A 21,240-nucleotide genomic window follows, 5' to 3' on the forward strand; every position below is an offset into this window, starting at 1 on the left:
TTATGGCTTAAAAGGAGGAAAAAAACTAAAATGTAAAACTGATCAGATTAGCCTATAATCACTCTCACCACTTCCACTTTATTTAATAACCTTTTTTTTTTTTTTTTTAAATAAATGGAGGTAGCCTTTCCCCTTTATATCAGTCATTTTTCTTGGGTTTTTTCCAGGGGTAATTTTATGGCAGAAGTAGAATGATTACTTTTGCTTCTCAACCTACATATCCAGGCACACAAAACTCAACATACTTAGTTTTATTCAAGTTCATGAAAATAAGAACAGGCCTGTATGTCTAATCTTGAAAGAAAATGGATTAGAACTAATGAAAATTCAGCAGCGGGTTTAATGAGAAAAACCAATAACCTGTCTCCTTTCAAGTAAGTTATTTGTTTAGTTTCCATGGGGATCTTTGTGAAGAAATTCAGTGAATTATTTGACCAAACAGCAAACTATGGAGTGGTAAACTTCTGGCCTATAAATTTGTCTTTGTAAACAAGGAATTCATTTTTTTTTTAACAAAAGTTTGGCAGCTTATATATGAATAAAAATTGCATTCCTCGTCAATGACAGAGATAAGCAAAGAAGGCAAGATCAGAGATGTTCAGATGACATTACAGCCCTAATAACCATTTTCGAAAGCAGAATATGTATATGGGCATCCTTGACTCATTCTTATGACTACATCAATCCTTTAAAATAATCAAACTTAGCAGCTTGAAAGCTTAATGATGTCTTTTAAATATCCTAAAATAGCCTCTTTATAAATGCTTTCATGGAAAATGATGTACGTCTTAATTTAAAATTAATCAATGAAAAAAGGTTGCTAAGAAATGCATCTTCATATAGCAAGGGGAAAGTTTTTCTCAAAATACAATTTGCTATCACAAACCCAAAATGACTTGCTGCTTTGTAACCCATGCCTTCAGGGCCCCCACTGCCCCTTATAATAGTGTGAGTGGTCTCTGTATATAAATTTAAACTACCAATGGAACCTACATTGGCTCATTTGGAAGACAAATGACCTTAATTGCTGCCCTTCATAGCCATGGTTAATTTTAGACTCCAGGATTCTGATTAGCTATAACCACTGGAAGTATCTGTACAAAAGAAGGGGGTCAACCCCTACTATTTGTTGTTGCACATCATTGCCAGATCAGTCAAGAGTTTTGGAAATAGTTGCTGGTCCACTTGACTTGATTGATAAGAAAATTTTTAAAAGATGATTTTTTTTCTACTGCAGCTTATAGTAAATTCTAATCTAAGAGGTACCATGTATCTATTTACAACACATAGGGCATATCAATAAATCTCTTATAAAACATTTTTTTTAAACATTTTGCATTTTAAATTTCAAGGGTAAGTACTAATACTGTATACTGAATTAAATGACAGGAAATTAAAAAACAAAAAATGTTCCTGGCCTGATGAATGGCATAGTGGCATAGACAGACATTTATATGCATAAATACAGTGTGTTATAAGGGATAATAACAGTATGACCAAGGTCACAAGGAACACAAATGACAAATGAACTGGCTACCTACACCAGGGCTGGTTAGAGAAGGCTTCATGTATTTAGGCCTATAAAGATGAGTAAAGATAATGCTGGGCCAGAACGGAGATAGGACTAAAATTAGAGAAAAACAAGAGCAAAGGCATGCAACTCTAAAGAAACATGAGATTTGTGGGGATCTCAAATATCCTTAAAAATTTCTGTGTTATGAACATGAAAAGTATGTAGGGGACAAGGCAGAAATAAAACAAAATACGAAAGATTTTAAATATAAAATACTTAGATTTTATTCTGTAGTTGTATTGAAGACATCAAAGGATTTTATCCAGGAGTAGGACAAAATTCAAACCATGCCAAAAATAATAGCAACAACAATAATAGTGATAACAACTCTAGTAGTCATGTAGAGTCTAAAGAGGAATGAAGGAAAATGGAGGTAGAGTGTTTGGTTCAACCTTACAACAGATAACACGTAACAGGTAACAACACAAGAGAATATATCTTGAGGTAATCCCATTATATACAATCCCTGTTTACCATTTAAAGCTCACTAGAAAGTCTTATAAACAAAGTCTTCTATACACATGTTCCTGAGTTCAAGACGTCTTCATATATAGCATTAAAATCTACTTAAAGGAGAAGCATCTTAGCAAGTTTCTAATTCATAAAAATATAACTCATGAATTTAGTTATAAATTTAGATGGCAGCACAAAAGGAGGCAAGATGTTCAAGAACCTAAGTTAGGTAGAGGGGATGAAAAATAGCAAGGAAACAGCTTACATTCAGTTGTTGTATTTGCCACCAGTAAGACTATAATGAGTATCTGCAAATCACGTCAGAGAAAGAGCAATCACAAGTTCCTTGACCCCTGGAGGAAATTTACTTCTGAAGAGCCATTTCAGAGATTGCTAATTCCTCCATACCAATCAATCAACTAAGGGACAGACCTATCACTGCAATGGTCTGCTTCCACTTATGGGGCTTTGCAAACTGCTTACCTGAAGATAAAAATCAAGCTAATTTGGATTTACCTGACTTTCTTTCCATTCCTAAGCTGCTCACTGAAAGGACTGGTACTAAGAAACATTAGTATCCCAACCCCAAAACGATATTGCCTAAACATCCAGCATTTAGACTCTTGAGTGTTTAAACAGATGGTGGTAGACTCTATGAGAGAGCATGGAAATAGAAATCCTAACTGTAGAATCATGAAAGAAAGAATACTAAACTCAAATCCTTTCTGATGTCAAAGTTTTCAATAAAAACCAGTGTTGGGTTAATTTAGAACAAAGTTAAATTGGAGAAAAATAAGTTTCAAAAAATTAAAAATAAATTTAAAAAATAAAATTTAAAAAAAATGGTGAGAAATACAAAGTCAGTGGGGCCCTGGACAGCTCTGAACATTTTGTAAAGGACATTCTTTTAAAAGATATTGTACTAGGGGTGCTGCGATGGCTCAGTTGGTCAACCGACTGACTCCTGATTTCAGCTCAGGTCATGATCTCAGGGTTCTGGGATGGAGCCCTGAGTCTGGCTTCTTGTCCAGTGGGGAATCTGCTTGAGGATTCTCTTTCCCAATTCCTCTGCCCCTCCCCCCGCTGACGTGTCCCTGCACATGCATGCCAGCTCTCTCTTTTTCTCTCTCTCACAAATAAATAAATCTTTAAAAAAAATTTTTTTTAAATATTGTACTAGGATATTGCACATTCTCCCCTCCAGGGCACTTATGCAGTCTTAATTTCCTGGCTGAATACAATAGCAAGAATCATACAGAATTTTCTTTTATGGTTCTTTACTATATACAAAGAACAAGCTTCATTTAGTTGAAAACACAGATTATTTTTCTTTTTATTTCCTTAAATAGTTTGGAATAACAAGGTTTTAAAAAGAGAAACTCTTGGACAAAATATGTTGGCAAATACAATATCCTTAGCACACCTATGGACACGTTAATCTTTTCCAATTGTGAATTAAGCTGTGATATACAAATTCACTCATGTAAGTGATCATCAACTTTGCAATGATCTTTCTTCCATTAAGAACAAAAAGATTAACACATGTTACATTAGGACACATGCAATACTGACTTAAACTAACTTTGAATAGATCATCTTTATCTATGCTAATCAGAAACCATAATATAAGTTTACTGGTATAATCCCCAAAACTCATTACAAAGAGGCCAATACATTTCACCAAAAAATTCAAAAGAACAAAAAAGGAATTTATTACTAAGTATCTATGATCTGAGTCAATATATTCTATTCCCAGAAAAACAGATTATTGGAAAAAGGGTAAAAATTTATGTTTTCATATAAAGTTCGTATTTCCTCTCAAATCTACTGGGTTATCTTAATGGCTTTTTTCTTTGTTTTTCTTTTCAACTCTACAGTTCTAGGAATACTGAAGGTACAAAATAAGAATTAACAATGCCATGACAATGCTTAGGTAGTTTACCTCTGCTCTAAAAATAAGCAACATTTTTTCTCAATTTAAGTACTGAAGTTCAAGTAAGAAAAAAAAATCCAAATAGATTCAAAGTACAAATGCCTTTGGGAGCATAAGTATGAGTCACTGGTCATAATCCATTGCTCTGATTCAATACTAAAGAGGATCTACTGAAGAAAAATTAGAAGATTCGTGAATAAGAGTTGCTTAAAAGATAATCACATCAGATCAAAAAAAAAAAAAAGAGGCTTTTACCCTGCTAGTAACTAATTAGTATGTGAAAATATTATTTGAGCCTAGCTCCTTCATAAAGGAGAAGAACTTGAAACACATTTGTGGAAATCCAAACCCATCATTTATTGATAGATACAAATGATTCTTAATGATGAGAGAAGAGCTCATTTCAAACATACCCATAAATTATCTAACTGTTCATCCCTAAAGTTTCATTTCTGGCCAAGAATATATGTTTAATATATAGAATCCAACATTATTTAGCTAGTAAGACTTCTATTCAAACTGTCTTATGATTCAAAGCAAATGCTATACTCCATCTGACTAAGTAATCTTCCTTTAATAAGACTGAATTGGCCAAAATAGAATAATAAACCCAAATTCATTCCCTCCATCTTTGCAGAAGCAATATTAAAATATCCTAAACATCAATGGATAAAACTTAAGTAATTCCGGGGCGCCTGGGTGGCTCAGTCGGTTAAGCATCTGCCTTCGGCTATGGTTATGATCCCAGCGTCCTGGGATCAAGCCCCACATCAGACTCCCGGCTCAGCAGAGGCTCTGCTTCTCCCTCTCCCTCTGCTGCTCCCCCTGCTTGTGCGCTCTCTCTCTCTCTCTAATAAATAAATAAAATCTTAAAAAAAAAACTTAAGGAATTTCAAGGAACTGGCACACACCACCACTTACGTGATGGAAGAGAGACTGTTTCTAGACACAGCAAGAAGTAAAGGTTAAACATGTACATAGCTTTATTTTACTTCTTTGAGCTTTAATCTCCATCCCAGTAAAATCAAGACAACAATAGCTACAGTACAGTTAGTTGTGTATTAATGATAATGCATGTAAAGCCCCTAACACTCAACAAGTTTTCTGTTAACGGTAGCCTTATTTTCTCAGATCCCATTCTTGACAGTTTATTATCTATAAACACAAACCTATGCACATATCTAAGTACTAAAGCCTAAATGAGAAACTTATGATTTCCATATAATTTACCCAAAAAGTCTAAAGCGTTCCCATAAAGGCAGTATTACCATATTACCATCATTAGATATGCTTTCAGTTAGGAAATACCTTCCTTTAGATCAGGGATCAGCAAATTTTATCTGTAAAAAACAAGCTAATAAATATTTTTGGTTTTGCAGGCCGTACCATTTCTTTTCTTTTTTATTTTTTTTAAAGATTTTATTTATTTATTAGAGACAGAGATAGCATGAGCAGGGGGAGAGGGAGAGGGAGAGGAAGAAGCGGACTCCCCACTCAGCGGAGAGCCCATCACGGTGCGGAATCCCAGGGCCCTGAGATCATGACCTGAGCCGAAGCCAGATGTTTAAACAACTGAACCACTCAAGTACACCCAGGCCATACCATTTCTGTCACAACTATATGTCACTGAAGCAAGAAAGCAGCCACAGAGAATACCCAACAAATGGATATGGCTGTCTTCAAATTAAACTTCTATTTACAAAAATGGATGGCAAACTGGATTTGGCCTCTGGGCCATAGTTCAGTAACCCCTGGTATAGATCACTCTGATCATAAGTATTCTTTTTTTTTTTTAAAGGTTTTTATTTATTTATTTAAGTGAGAGAGACAGGGAGAGAGACAGAGATAGTGACAGAGAGAGCACAAGCCAGAGGAGAGGGAGAAGCAGGCTCCCCACTGAGCAGGGAGCCCAACATGGGGCTTGATCCCAGGACCCTGAGATCACGACCTGAGCCGAAGACAGATGCTTCACCAACTGAGCCACCCAGGTGCTCCAAGTATTCTTGAAAATTATAGGTAATATATGGTCTGGTTAAAAGCTTACAACCAAGGGTCTTTCATTTCTGCACCACTTTCATAGGACTCAATTTTTTCCCCATATATCAAGACAAGTAGCAGTGGTCCACAGCCAGGAAACTGAACTGAATGAGTCTGAATGACAAAACTACATCTGAAACCAAATCAGATTATCTGGCTGGGCAGAGAGATTCAAGTCAGAAAGTGAGAACACGGAAATGCTAAAGAAACTCTCAAGGTCCTCTAGTCTGGGTTCCAAACTTTTAAGACACAAAGGGAAATAAATATATTTTATATCATGACTCAGTATGCACATGCATACATGCATGCAAATATTTATATACATAGTACATGTGAACAATCACATTCATTCAATCATTCACTATCTCATTCTATGGATCACTAATCCAGTGCTCTTTCTATAAATGAAATTAAAGGAAGAATAGTTGTATGAATCAGGGGAGTAGATATGAAAAAAAAAGGGGCTACCAATCCTTTGTCTCAAATACATGTGAGCACATGTCCACTGTGGGAAGGGACCCAGGAGATAGGTGTGAGCAATCTAAGTTTCTATGCCTAATTTCTAGGTCTCAAGTTGAGTCCAAAAATAAGCCTCTGAGACATGGGCAGCCCTGGCAGTAGGTGACTTCATCCAACCTCATTATGGAGCTAATGGATGATTACATGCCAAACAGCCATAGAAATGATTTCACACATGACAAGAGGTTTACGTAAATATAAAAGGAATATATTAATGAAAGGCACCTCATAGAGAAAAAAATTAAAGTGGCCCACTCACAGAGCAAGAAACTATCAGAGCCAAGACCCGAACCTGGGCACTGTGGGTTCTTTACTCTTAACCTCCCTACATTAAATGGCTCCTCAAAATCAGGTGAGATTAGACATTTTTAGAATCATCCAGTACAGCTCCCTCCAATGGTCAAATCCTCATGGTATTACTCAACACAGAGCACTTTACCTATTCAACCCATATGATGATGCGGTAGTGCTCCATCATTTGAGAATAAAACACAGTAAACTTTAAACCATATCACATATCAAAGTCTCTCAGGCTTAATGCCACAGATAGGAAAGGGTCTTTATTGGATAAAGCTATAATAGCCTAGCTGATTACTAGTAACTTTGACAAAGAATTTTATTCAAATAGGGTGACTTAAGGCTGAGAATCTGTATGTTTGCAACATTATCTTATCATCCTTGCTTGACAACCTTTACTTTTCACCTCACCTCCCCCAAAACATGTATAAATAAGTAGCTTTTCTATCTTTGAAAACATTAAAATAAATTAAAAGCAATTTGTTCTGGCAATTTTTACAGTAGCCTTCACATTAATCCTAGTTTTAAAAACCAGGTGTTTTTCCCAAGATCATTAATGTATTTACACAAGTTTCTCTTCCTATTTTTTATCCTTTTATCTATTCCAGTAAAATCTCATCTTTTTTGCTTAGCGTTAGATACACAATCTAGACAAACCTATTGAACAAAGTAATGGAGGGTAAATGTACTGAAAAATAAAATTCCCAACTGAAGCCATATTTACATTTCAGTAAAATTGGAAAACCACCCAAGCTCACACTTCAACATTTCTTTGTTTTGTTTTGTTTCTCATGAAGGGATTGCTGTTGGGCTCTGCTTCACTCGTATCACGCACATCCTGGCTTATTTCAGCCATTGCTCCTGACTCTCAGCTCAAGCATGATGGGTAATAGGCCATTTTTCATTTATGAAGGAAGTTCTGTGAAATGCTGAAGCCATGTAAAATGGAATTCCACAAACCACCCTCCTAGAGGAAGGGTAAAGATCTGCTTTGAGGCTTTGAATTTAAAGATTTGCATCAGTTTGGCAAAGGAGTCTTAAAATAATCAAGCACATTTTTTTTTAAAGATTTTTTATTTATTCATTTGTCAGAGAGAGAGCACAAGCAGAGGGAGAAGCAGGTTCCCTTCTGAGCAAGGAGCCCTTTGCGGAACTCGATCCCAGGACCCTGGGATCATGACCTGAGCCGAAGGCAGACACTTAACCGACTGAGCCACCCAGGCACCCCAATCAAGCACATTTTTAGGAAGGTCCACAATTCAGTTTCATGAGACTTTGAAATACACTTCAAGGAACTGATAATCCACTAATTTAGGTAAATAATTAAAATGCATCTCAAAAGTTAAAAAAATTTATTTCATTAATATGAAACCCCTTTCTTATCAAAATGTTTCTAGACTACAGGCCAATGTTTGGGTTTTCCGTAGTTTTTATTTATTTATTTATTTATTTATTTATTTATTTATTTATTTATTTAAGTGGGGGAAGGAGCACAGGGAGAGGGGCAAGCGGACTCTGCACTGAGCGTGAGCCCCATATGGAGCTCGATCTCACCACCCCGAGATCATGACCCCAAGATCATGACCTGAGCCAAAATCAAGGGTCAGATGCTTAACTGACTGAGCCACCCAGGCGCCCCAAGTTTTCCACAGTTTCTAAAACACATTCTTAAAACTAAAAATTATGTTTCTTTCTGCCATTATCTTTATTTAGGAAAAGAAAGTTGGATATCATCATTTCAATCTGTATATACACTACTGATACTGGCTGTATTAACCAGTTCCTCTCATTCTAAGCATCATTTACACAGTCAGTTTGGCATCCTGCCAGGTCCACAGCAAACCAGCTACTCATATAAACCACAAGCAAATCATTCCATTAACACTGAGTGATGCCAGAAACCACATTGTCAGGAATCTCTGCCCCTTTCCTCATAAAGTAAGCATTCTGGGCTTTAACCAAAATTCTGGTATGAATTTTACTACAATCTTTAAAAGCATCAACTTCTGACCAAACCAGTGCCACAGCCTGAGTCACAATAACTTCTTCTCAGGGTTCCTTTCTCAGCAGAGTGCACATCGCCACAAAAAATAAAGACTCCTCAAGTAGCAAAAAACACAGCAACTCACAGACATTTAAGTGACACGTAAGTCAACGGCCATTCTGACCTCATGGAGAGAGTCTTTTTCTTTAAGATTTTGTCTATTCATTTGAGATGGACAGGGAGGAGCAGACTCCTCCCTGAGCAGGGAGCCCGATGCGGGGCTCGATCCCAGGATCCCAGGATCATGACCTCAGTCATAGGCAGACGCTGAACCGACTGAGCCACCCAAGCGCCCCAGTGGAGTCTTAATTGGGAAAATATTGAGTAAGATTTTACACAGGGCCTCACCAACATTCAGGCCGGCTTGTATCTTCATTTTCTCATCTCGATACCAACAGGAACAACAACAACAACAAATTTGGCTTTGCTTTCCCATCTCTACTTCCACCTACTACATACGAATGCTGTGCCAATTAATTTGAAAAATCTCTCCACAATATCCTGTGGAATTAAAGCTAAGTGCTATACACATCTAAGGTGTCATTAAGTTAGAATTTTAGTTAGCAAAACATCTAGGTGAAATCTTTATTCTTGTTTTATACTTACATGAAATTTTTATAGTGATACAACCAATAGTTTGGAGGATTAGAAGGGGGAAGATGAGCTTACATCAATATCCCATCATTCGTGGGCTTTTGTGAAAAGATAAAGCAGCTCCATGATAGCAAATTCAGCTGTATGTCAGAAATTCTTGCTACCACTGACTCCACACCCCAGTAGAACTCCTAAAATATAAACTACGACAATCCAACTACTCTTATATAACAAAAATATTTTAAAGATGTTGACTCTGCCTATGTTAGAATTTCAAATGAAATTCAAAAATATCAAAAAGAGCTTCAGTGCAGAAAAGAGGTCTGGGCCTTTAAGAATAATTTAATACAGGTAAGAAAGTTAACTTTCTCTTGTTGCAAACTCCATGCAGATCAGGGACTCCTGGTACCCGTGAACAGTAGGTATAGTATCTACAGACTTGCAATAGCCTTGTCTCATCATGTTTAGATTGGCTGAAGCTTTATATCTCATTTATTTAGCATTCTTATTTTAATTTTGCCTCCAGTTCTTGCTCTAAAACATAATGACTGACTTTAAATCTATCCAACTGTACAGTTTACTGATTAAAGGCAAACACATTTCTTCAAAATGAAACATAAAAACCTGGAAATTTCTAATTTCCAATATGAGGGGGTAAGAAGCTGGCAAATAAGATTTGAATAATAGATTAAAAGCAGTAGCACGTGACAACAGCATTTGAAGTCTGGGATCTGCTGTGCAGTAGGACAGCCTTCCTGTCTCACTTCTCACCTCAAGCCAGAGCTTGTATTTTGGAATTTTCAACTCTCTAAAAACAGATAAAATAAAAGGCATTATTACAACATGGAGCTGACAAGACCATCCTAGTAAATAATTAGTAAAAACAAATTGCCCCTAATTAATGTCCCAATAAACTTAAGCAAAGCCTGTCATGGTCACTATTCAAATTCAAGTAAAGGAAAATTACAATAGAAGTGAGCATTTTTTTGGCCACAGCATTTGCAAAATGTCAAAGGATTGATAATATCTGGTATTGATAGGACATGGGGTAACAATAGGAAGGCAAAGGGCACTTTCTTTGGGGGAGGGGCAATTTGGTTTTATTTATCAAAGTTGTTAACCACTTGCTTTTTAAGCCAGCAATTATACTTCTAGAAATTTACCCTACATCAATGTTCACATATGTGCAGTCCTGAGTCCTACAAATACAACCCAGGACTACCAACTCCCCCCCCCCCCCCGCCCTGAAAACCAAGAACAAATATCTATGGGCTTCTCAATGACACCCAAAGACAACAAGACTACCTCCAAGCCTGAAGGGCAATTCCAGCAATAGTACTTGCAAATAAAATCCCAAACTTGGGGCTAATGAACACTAGTAAGGTATTATAATAGTTAATTCACACAGGGAACCTAAATGTGCAACATTATCAACTGGCGAAGATAAAGACAAAGCAAACTTTAACAAGCAATACAGAATTTAGCAATTATCTGGCAAATGTTGAGACAATTAAAATATCCTGATATTACAGAGGCAAAGAAATGTTGACTGAAGTGCACAAACGGAAAGAAGGTGTCATAAGAGATCAATGATAGAAAAGTATCCCTCCCCAGCTACCAATTTTCACCTGGCTATTTAAGCACATTGGGAAAAACAAACACAGGGAAACTACTTATGAGAAGTAACATTTTATGATAAACCATTCAAGATAAGATTGACTACAGCAATAGCAGTTTAAGTCAACCAAAGATAAAATTATCTAAAAGAATGGCTTTGAGTACAACTTCCTAGTATTTTCCTGACATCTAATAACGTAACTTAGCTCTTTTTCACTTATCACTTCAGCAACTTCAGGCCTCATCTGAAAGTACAACCAGAATGTAAAACAGATTAGGTTATAACAGAGAGCTAAACATGTCAAAAGCATTTCTGATGCTACTTTATCTGCAAAGGATAAGTTTATAACTTTGTCAGAGAATGCATTTATGTACACTTTTCCACATGAAATGCTTGGACCATGATTGGGACTATCTACCTACTACTCATAACTTTATTTAATTCAAAAATTCTCTAATCTACTAATCTAATAAAATAAATAGCAGAGTAATCTGATAAAATAAAAATCCATTCCTAGAAATAGCATTTTCAATTTGTGAAATACAATAACAATCAACTAGAGAAATCACATGACACATTTATTAGGGGAAATGGAAAAATATCCTCCAACTTCAAGTACCTTCCTAAGTCCTCTTATCTCTCAACTTCATGTTTACTTTTAGTCTACAACTGGGATGTTAACATAACTTTTACTTAGATCAGTATGATGGATGAAGGAAGTGGGGCTGGAGGAACTAGGGCATGAAAATCATGGTATAGAGCAACAATCAGCTGATATTCCTGGTAGTTGTATTTGACTAAGATTCTTTCAGGAGATACTCTATAGAGTAGGTAGTATCAGAAAGAAGGACTGCTTCTTCTGGCATATAGGTGACAGAGACCTGGAGCAATGAAAGCATCTCTTGGGGAAGGAACAGAATGGGGGATGGTAGGGGCTGGGCTAAAGACCAAGAGACTAAAGAGTCCTAGGGTTTGGAAGGTGGGCGGTCAGAGACCACTGAGGTGAGGCCTCAATGGACAGAAGAGTGGACTTTGTGACCTACTCAATCTAAATGGCAAAGCCATAATCCAGGTAAAACTGGCAGACCACTCATGATAGCATGAACTGTGTAAAGTTAAGAATTTTAAGAACTGCCTGTCTATACACAGCAGGTTTTCAGGTAAGAGGCATTCAGATTCTTGCTCAACAGGTTTTAACCTCCAACCTGGTAAAGACTGCCCACATCTAAAAGGAAATGTGTGAAGTCAGGAACCTTCTTCCTACTGTGACCAGATGAACAAGCAAGTATCCCACAAAAGGAGAATCACACACACTTAAAGGATTCTACAGTCCACCTCTACTCTACCCCTACCCTTAGTAATCCATAAAAGCAATTGGCTAGGTTTCATATTAGGATTTGTTTTTCATGTACTTGAGGCATCTTGTAAAAACAGACAAAAGGACTTCTTTTTGCTGTGGAAATACCGGCAATAACATGGTCATGTGTTCAAGAAAAATTATTTCTACCAAAACATCAAAAGGCATTAAAAGTTAGTGACTGGTCATGTGGCCTCACAACAAGCTGCAGCAATGTCTACAAAATACAGCCTTGAACTAGGGTATCTGTGATTTCTTTAAGACCACAAAAGCTCAATGAGTGAAAGGCTATCAAATCTGACTCAGTGGCATTAATTACACCTCCAAGGGTGAAGTGAGAATTGCGTGAGTCAAAGAATAAAATTTTATAGTACTATAAAACACTGGTCTAGAAGTCGCAAGGGAAGGGAACTGCAGGGTAAGTAATTGAAGGCAGGAGAGTTGACTTCCTGCCCAATCACTAACTTGGCTGAGCCTTTCGTGGTAAAACTTTCTTCCCAGCCTTAAATTTATAATCACAGTAATAACCACAGTCTCCAAAGAAAATCAAATGAACACACTCCTCTTCTTAAACATTTAAGATACAATGTAAATCTCTCCGAGGATCCAGGCTGCCAGGCGTATCACACCTTTTCCAAATCTCAACGTTGCCATAAAGAAAAGTCAGATCTAAACTAGTCAACATTACTGCATACATTATACACCAGAATATACAAATACGTGTTTTCATTCAGGGAAGGGAAAAGTAGATTTTTAAAGTTTCCACTCCTAAATTGAAAGCAGTTTTATATCAATTGTAGGATCAAATCTATTCTTTACCTTTGGACAGCTTCAAGTAGATATAAGTAACAGCAAATTACAATATGCGTCATTTGGTATGCAGTTTTGCAATTACAATTTTTAGATGCACTGGAATTCACAAACAAGACTCAGACAGGCTTTATGAATCTCAAAGGGGATTAATGAAAATATCTGGTCAGAATACAAAATATAACAACAACAGTTATTATTAACATACAAAAAATACTTAATACAGTTCACAGCGTATTACACTAAACATCAGTATTTTTTTAATTTAAAAATCACATATATGCTCACCAACCAGAGATAACCAGTGCTAACATTTTGGTGTGCATTTCTTACTAGGCTTTCCAACATCGTATTTTCTTACTGCTTATTGAGAACATTTAGGTAAGCCACTCACTTTTTTTTTTTTTAAACTTAGCGTACCCAACCATTTTGCAAATGCTCTCAATCTAATAATGTTACTAGCTGATGTTACTGGGACTTCTAAGTATAAACTCCTCATGTCTAAATAATGCTAAGTTTGTTCTCCTTTGTATTATTATTTAAATCCACAGGAATCTCTAAACCAGTATCAGTAATGGTGATATTGAACATATCCTAATTTATTAATGCTCCTCCTATCAGCTGGAGGGTGACCTTTTCAGGAGGTTAATATCTCTTTCCACTCCTCTGCGGCGCTACTTCTGATCAGGGGGCGTATTCTTCAGGCACCAGGCAGGAGCAGCGATAAAAGCTGTGGCAGTGTCGGAGGTGGGAAGAGAAACTGCGTCACGACAGCAGAGGAGAGAACGACAGCAAACACAGCAGCTAATGCTGACCCAATGGCCACCATGTACCAGGCACGGCTCCGAGTACTTCATGCGAAGTAATTCACCTAATCCTCGTGCCAAAACCTAAAAAGGCGGCACCACTATTACGTCCATTTTATAGATGAAGAACCTAAGGTAAGCTTAGTTTACCTGAGCTGAAGTGATTTGTTCCAGTCACACTGACTGCTCGTAAGGCACCAACCCAGGATCCAAATCCCAGGAAAGTGGACATTCCTGAACTTCCTTCAGATGGATGGAAGGAAGCACTTCAAAGGGAAGAACAGCATCAAACTCGAGGAGAAAGCCAACAAGCAAGCCGCGTATGACCCAATCAAAAATGCACACTGGACAAGCTGCCACAAACTGTAGGTCAGATACAACCGCATCCTACAAATACTGGATGTTTCTGCACAAACTATGGCAAATTACAAGAGTTCCCTTAGGAAAAGCAGATTTCATGCTCCCAGCAGTGCCATGTAGTCGAGTAACGGCTTCTTCTTGGTTCAAGCCAGTGATTTTTAAATAAGCAATTGGCACTGGCCCTCTTCTACTCCCTTGTCCCTGTCCCTTCTCTTGGAGAGAAGGAGGCCTAGTCTCATTTCAGCAGCTGTGACTCAGCTGTCCACTCTACAAGCCCGCACCAGGAATGTGGACGTCCTTTCCGAGATGCCATTTACAGGCAAGACATTGTTGGGAGAGCAAGGATACGTGCCTCTTTCAATTCGCATCTCTTTTGTGTAATAAAGATCTTTAACCCAGTTTACTTCAGCATCTACAACCCCAACATTTCTTCAGTAGTAGAGTGCATTTAATTTACTAGAACTAGCTATTTGAAGACGGTGACTCTATTTAAGCCCGCCTACATATTGCTAAAGTAGGGCAAGGCAGTGACCTTCTAACCTGACGCCTCACAGAGTTCAAAGCAATCCCATAAAGAAAGAGAAACACAGTGTCAAGGGTATCTGCCAAGTGTCCTTCTGCATGGAGTGCTGCTCACACAGTGTATAAAAAGAACATTCATTTGTCCCTTATCTCAAGGAAGTCCACCTTAGTTTTGTTTGCTTGTTTGTTTCTAGGAAAAGGCTGGGCTCTGTTTGTTCTAAATGTTCATTTATTTAAAAGTGAAGTTATTTGGGCGCCTGGGTGGCTCAGATGGTTAAGCGTCTGCCTTCGGCTCAGGTCATGATCCCAGGGTCCTGGGATCGAGTCCCGCATCGGGCTTCCTGCTCAGCGGGGAGCCTGCTTCTCCCTCTGCCTCTCTCTCTCTCTCTGTCTCTTATGAATAAATAAAATCTTTTTATAAATAAATAAATAAATAAATAAATAAATAAATAAATAAATAAATAAATAAATAAAAGTGAAGTTATTTGAAAATGTGAAGAGCTGCAAAAGATCCTGAAGCCCATTTACTACAATTCTCCACCCAGTATAGGAATGTCCTCTAGCGTCTCAGGACAGGTGGCCTCTCGGCATCTGCTTGGATATTTTCACACCCTTTATGGTAAGGCAGGACCTCTGTGGTATCAATGGTATTCCCCCATGATGGCTTTGAAATCACTTGACCACTGGGACTGCAATGGCATGACATTTATGAAAAATTTCATCTTTTCAAAAGCTACACCCTATGGAGTGTAATACAACCATTAGACTTCAGAACTGGAAAGGACTCTAGGGATCATTTAAGCACAGGTCACTTCTTGTTTAATCTAGACCACAGTCTGGTTCAGTGACATAAGAGGTCTATAGGCACATGTGGGTGAAGCTTAACCTATAACGTTCACTGCACAAGGATCACCGTCCCATCTGAGCCAACCTCTCAAAGCAAAGCTTCATTTCTGTTGACTTCTTCTTATTCAAAATGAAATCCATTTGTAATTTTTCTCTTTCCATCCTATGTAATTGACCTTAAAAACGCCGATCAAAAAAGCCCACAAAGGGACTAATGAAACTTAATAGGTCACTAAAGGCAACAGAAACTATAGTATAAACTATAGTACTGAGATTCTAGTGTCCCATGGTCAGAACTTGGATCAGCCTTTGGGCGCCTGGGTGGCTCAGTTGGTTAAGCGACTGCCTTCGGCTCAGGTCATGATCCTGGAGTCCCGGGATCGAGTCCCGCATCGGGCTCCCTGCTCAGCGGGGGGCCTGCTTCTCCCTCTGACCCTCTTCCCTCTTGTGCTGTCTCTCATTCTCTCTCTCAAATAAATAAATAAAATCTTTAAAAAAAAAAAAAAAAGAACTTGGATCAGCCTTTAAGAGGGACAGCAGAGAGAAAGAAATTCTATGTGATATTCCCCAGACCCTAAAGCACAAGCCTATTCACACTAAATATATTTGTAATAGTAAGTAAAATAAATGCTCACAGAGAAAGTCTGCATTTTCTCCAACTTCTAGTGTGTTAAGTGTCAGGACTAAAAGGGACATCAAGATTTTACCTGAATCAGCTCCTTATCTCCAAGGTAGAAAAGCTTCCAGGTACCCTCGGGACTCCCTAAGGTTAGCTGACTTTCCCAGATTCAGTCAATGAAGAAAGAGAGACTCTACCCCAGGGCCCCTCTCTCCTCAATTGCACCCCACCCTACAATGTTTATGATTCAGCTTGCCTCCATCAGCCAATTTAATTTTTTTTTTTTTTTGTGAGTGTGCACAAATGAAATTTCCTCAGAGTGGAAGATTTCTTAAAGATAGCAGATACTGTATGTCATTCACCTAATTTTTTAAAAAAATAAATCAAGTAGACGAGAAGTTGGATTGCTTTGCCTCTACTCATTTTCAAAACCTCATCTTTGAGGGAGATTAGTTCTTTCATTGCTCTGTCCGGTTGATCTGATGTAATAAAGCCATTTCTAAGCTTTTCTAAATGTGGTTTAGAACTTGAGAAACCAAAGACTTCAAGATCAAAATTTATTTAGAAGAAAGAAACCTAAGTATTTTTTGTAAATCACACATTATGTGTCAGACAGCGTAGGTGGTCCTTTCACTGAATATTTACAATCATTTAACTGTATATTATTGAATTTAATATTTATAAATGTTAATTTCTATCATTTTTCATTTAATATGAATATTTAATTTCATTTAATATTTACAAATATAGTAAGTGAAACTGCTCTCATTTTATAGTTCAGAAAACTCAAGAGGCAGAACAATTCATTGATTTGGCTCAGGACATATAGCTATTAATTGGTAAATTGAAACCTGTATCTGTCTGATTCCAAAGCTTGTGTACTTTTCAGTCCACCTGAAAAACAAAAGCAATTGGGGTCCTGATGACATGCAGCAGAATGAGGAAATGGCAGGGACTCTTCAAAAGCACACAGTCTAGATTAGGTAAATGGTCCTAAATCCGGTAATCTCAGTTTTTCTCTGATAAAATTTCTTTAATTTCTGCTCACTTGCTCATATGATTCAAGGGTCAACACAACCTGGCTGAGCTATTTCTGCAGGTCACCTTCCAAACCTCCTTCCCAGCAACCTCAGAATCCTCTGATGCCAAGGCTGCTATGTGAAAAATAAAAAGGAAAAGAGACTTTTCTTTAAGAAATAATTGTATTTATTCTTAAGAAAAATCTGGATGAGGCAACATAAAAAAAACTTGTGCTTAATGTCCAAGGCCACAAGACCATTGCCACAATTAAAGGAAGCTTTTCCTTTTAAAGAACAATGGTTTATTAATTTAATAAGCACAAAAGAACTGGATTCAGATTTCAGTCGTGAAAAAGGTGCCGTTTGAGACATATAATGAGAAGTAAAAAAAAAAAAAAAATTTTGTTTTTTTTCCCCCCACAAATCACTCTCATCCACCAGTTTGGCAAAGATGACTCTTAAGCATAATTTCCATTTGTCAAGTCCCCTTCTCTTCTGAAAAGAACAGACTTGAGCTAAGGAGTGGTATCTGAAACCAAGAGGCCACAGATGAGCTTTGCAGGAAAAAATACCATGGAAAAAGGACCTTAATCCAATAATTGTTACAATTACATTAAGTCCCCGTCTATAAAAGACTCTCAGTGTTTATTTGCTCAATCACAGTAGCCTGTGTGAATATAGCAAGATCCATGGCACAGAGGAAGGTTTTAATAAAAACTGTTGCAAATAATTGAAAATATAAGATGAAAAACTTCTTCTATATGATTAAAAAAAACTTGGTTGTATTAAATTTGTGATGGTTAGGATTAAATACTTGGGGCTAATAATAGTGACATCAGAGCTCAATGAATCTAGTTACCAGTAAAGAATTCAATTCAATAAGCATTTATTGAAGTACCTGTAATATTGGTACTATGCTAGATATTGCGAATAACAGACAAAAAGTGCCTGACATAAAGGGGACTACAGATATATAAGTAAATAATTATAATACGAAAAACATACATCACATGTATAGCAATAGGATGATAAATGATTAATAAACACTATACTCAGGTAGGGGGTCAAGAAAGACTTCTCAGTAACGGACATATTGAACTAAGTTCTGAAGGAAGAACGAAGACCAAAGAAAACAGTACAAAAACAGGGATGACCAAAATTGGATTAACTTTGTTTTGTGGCAGTACTAGGTTCAAAAGAGGAATGCTAAGAGAAGATCTGGAGAGTTATAAATACTCAGTAACAACTGGCATTGTGTCACGCCAAGGATCATGGACTTACCTTTATAAGCAAGGGACACAAGTGGAATTTGTTGTAAAAAGACCACATTGGCAACAGTATAATGAACAGGTTGTACAGGGCCCCACATGAGAGAAAGACAAGATTTAAAGAAGTGAATGCAATAGTCTGGGTGAGAGTTGGTACCAGTAACCAAGGTGTAAAACCAGATCTACTATTAGTATAGTGATAAAGGGATGTTTCCTTTTTTGCAAATGTTGGGGAAAATCACATGGGGGTTCCTGGGTGGCTCAGTCGGTTAAAGTGTCCTACTCTTGATTTCAGCTCAGGTCACGAGCTGAAATCTCTTCTAAAAAGAAAAGAGAAAATCATGTCAAACTATAAATTGATAAGAACTGCTTTTTAAAAAATTAGAATCAGTTTACAAATTCAGTATGTCTTGGCTTTCTTTCAGAATTAAAATCAGAGGAGAAGGCACTGATACACACATACACATGCACGCATCGCATACATACATGCACACAAAAAAAGACAGAGGAATAGGTCAAAAAATTAGCAGTTATTTCTTTCAGACTACAGGGCCTACAAACTTCTTTATATCTTCCAAATTCCTCACTATTAATTATTTTTCTTAAAGTAAAAATGTTATTTATGCTTTCCGCCTTCTAAACAACGGGGGAAAGGACATTGTAAAGCAAATGAGAATTTCCTATCATTCAGTAGATATTTACTAAGTAAAGACAAATCATATAGAAGCAGAAAATATTATCTAAGATTTATATCTTCCCTTTTTTTAATACTACTCTGGCATGCAAAGAAAAAATAATTACTTTTTTTTCCCTTGGGTTAATGTTTACATTTGCAGAATATGAACTAGTTAGGCTTAACAAACGGTCCAGGATTAAGGATATGTGGTATGTGTAAGGGTAAAAGAGCCTAGGATTAAAACAGTAAGACAAAATGAGCCATTATGGTAATACATAGGAAAAAAATAGAAAGTTAACTATAACTTCAAAATTGCTCTATGGATAACATAATTCTCCTTGACCCATACATAATGATAGGCCACTAAATATCAGCACCTCCAACGAGAAGTTTATATATTATTTATACATAGAAAAAAATATAATGGTTAATAACACAACTTCAAAAAACAATAATGTTACAATGGAAAGCATGGGAGTCGTTTGATAATAACAGGCACACTTCACCTTAATACAAGGAAACTAATTTGTTGGCATATCATTAGAGGCTCTTTTTTTTTTTTTTTTTAAGATTTTATTTATTTTTTCAACAGAGAGAGACACAGCGAGAGAGGGAACACAAGCAGGGGGAGTGGGAGAGAGAGAAGCAGGCTCCCCACAGAGCAGGGAGCCCAATGCGGGGCTCGATCCCAGGACCCTGGGATCATGACCTGAGCCGAAGGTAGACGCTTAACGACTGAGCCACCCAGGCACCCCTTCATTAGAGGTTCTTTCAGAATCTATCATATTATAAATCACTCCAACTTCACTAGCAAATATTTAATACTCAGGTAATAATGCTGAGCCTTCCATCTTGATTTGCTTAATAACAAGAAAAATTTCTTTGATCGTAGCACTATTTTTGTCAGTCTCTCTTCCTTAATTTTTTCACTCCAAATAATACTGCCATGAATTGAGGGTCCACTTTTCTTCCCTGAGGAACAAACAGCATTCCACAGTGAATCTCATTCACCTGATGTGGATGAGAAAAAACAAAAAGAATATGGTCCTTTTCATCTCTAATTCCCAGAGACATTCTCAGCAACTCTGCTCCCACCCTTCACAGTCTGGGTTAATGGAATGCACTACTTCCTACCCATACCCACGAGATGAAAGGGAAAGTAAAAATGGTTCAGCTGCAAGTGAGTGTGTTTGTTTATTAATTAAGTTTTTTTTTTAGAATATATATATAAAGGATAGATGCTAACATTTCATTAGATACTGTATCTGCTCACCAAAAAGTTAATGCATTTTACCAAGAGTATATTTTATGAATTCTATTTATCATAAAGTCATGATCATTTAAAATCCATTAGGTACCATTTTCTTAACATAGTCATAGTTCCTTTAAACTCTTCCCCCACAAAATTCCGAATACCCCAAACAAAATTTTTCCTTTAGGAAAAAAGTGTGGTTTGAACCAGAGACCATAGTCCTTATTAAAACATTTTTTGGATGTCCTAAAGCATGCACTGTAAGCAAAGGCATATGCTGCTACGTCTTGCAAAGGTGTCCTTGGGCATCAGCCTCTTTTCAGCCTGTACCAGAACACTACCAAAAGGAAGCAACAAGGAACTAACCTGGGCATATCAAACCCTGCCAAAGTTTAAATGCTGCATAGAGTGTCTAACTTTTTAATGAAACCACCTTCTTGCCTACACCATTCTCTTTCCCGATGCCCATTTTTAATGTCTCCCCCTGCTCACTCTAATGATTCCCTCTAGCTCTGTAAAGCACTGTCACCAATCCACACCATTCCAACACACTCCATCAATTACATGAAAGCTCTGCCCTTTTTCCTTTCTGAAATTCTTATCAAAACTTTGCGAAGAAATCTTGAAATGTCTACAA

General features: G+C 37.2%; 1 protein-coding gene across 2 annotated transcripts in view; it reads right to left on the reverse strand.

Moving 5' to 3' along the window:
* The window catches only part of PTPRK (protein tyrosine phosphatase receptor type K), a 556,644-nt gene that overhangs the window by 426,600 nt on the left and 108,804 nt on the right, over positions 1-21,240 (reverse strand). The gene's annotated exons all lie outside the window — the stretch shown is intronic.

The sequence above is a fragment of the Mirounga angustirostris genome, unplaced genomic scaffold (genome assembly GCF_029215605.1).
Source record: "Mirounga angustirostris isolate CCGP_5_RB_7025 unplaced genomic scaffold, mMirAng1.0.hap1 SCAF_8, whole genome shotgun sequence".
NCBI classification, from domain to species: domain Eukaryota; kingdom Metazoa; phylum Chordata; class Mammalia; order Carnivora; family Phocidae; genus Mirounga; species Mirounga angustirostris.